Source organism: Bombina bombina, chromosome 8 (assembly GCF_027579735.1).
Source record: "Bombina bombina isolate aBomBom1 chromosome 8, aBomBom1.pri, whole genome shotgun sequence".
Lineage (NCBI taxonomy): Eukaryota > Metazoa > Chordata > Amphibia > Anura > Bombinatoridae > Bombina > Bombina bombina.
Genome location: NC_069506.1, coordinates 185,168,365 through 185,169,614, shown reverse-complemented (window position 1 = coordinate 185,169,614; position 1,250 = coordinate 185,168,365).

The following is a 1,250-nucleotide window of genomic DNA, read 5'->3' as shown; positions in this document are numbered from 1 at the left end:
AATATAAATATTTGCATAGGAAATTAGTACATCTAAGCAAGTATCCCCGCTTGCCCCCAGAAATTCTTAATATGCAATGTTTCCAATGCACAAGAGAATTGTGGGTAAGATATGCAAATTCTCAGTTTTTTTGCTTCAAAATACTGTTTTAACACAGTGATCCTTTTAAACAGGAATATGACAGCAAACCAGAAATCACTCACTATACAAGCCTGTTTTGTTCTTTTTAGAACTCATCAGTAGGAGATAGATTTCTGATTGCTGCATTGCAATGCAGCAATCAGAAATCTATCTCCTACTGATGAGTTCTAAAAAGAACGAAACAGGCTTGTATAGTGAGTGATTTCTGGTTTGCTGTCATATTCCTGTTTAAAAGGATCACTGTGTTAAAACAGTATTTTGAAGCAAAAAAACTGAGAATTTGCATATCTTACCCACAATTCTCTTGTGCATTGGAAACATTGCATATTAAGAATTTCTGGGGGCAAGCGGGGATACTTGCTTAGATGTACTAATTTCCTATGCAAATATTTATATTGATTTATATATATATATATATATATATATATATATATATATATATATATATATATATATAAAATTTCCTTACTAAGAAATTGTATACCTGAGCCCTGAATTTACAGCATGGACTGGTCTGGTACATATGAGGCTGATGTATCAGCTCTTACTTGGTACAGGGGGACTTGAAGCTCTCTTTGTTGCCCACGCACTGCCAGTTGCTGTTTCTCAGCTCACCACTTCCCTCAGGGGCCAGCCCAGTGTGCTCACCAATTTCTCAAAAACATCTATAATGGTCACACGGGTAGACACTGACAGTAGAGACTGAGTCTGCCCAAACAAAAGAGAGCAGAAGGTCTAACTTAGCGCCACAAACGTTTTTCCGGTCGACTCCTCAACCCTCTTCCCCCTCCAACACACTCCTCAGTCTCTCTGTTTCAGACTCCACCCCATGTTTTAGTAAACACAGCTAAGTTTTTTTTATGTGTGCTTACTGCTGCTGCTTGCTGCGCCAGGGGAGCTCTTAGCCCAGGCATTTGAGGGTAGTTCTGGGACACAGGACAAACAGTGTCAGACCAGGACTGTCCCGGTGATACCGGGGCGGGTGGCAACCCTATACAGGCCCTGCAATAGTGCATGGATGGAGGTAAGTACTGTTATATGGAAGCATTAAACTGTTGGTCTGTGTTCAGAATCATGACCAGATTTTAGTAATAAAACTGAATAAACAG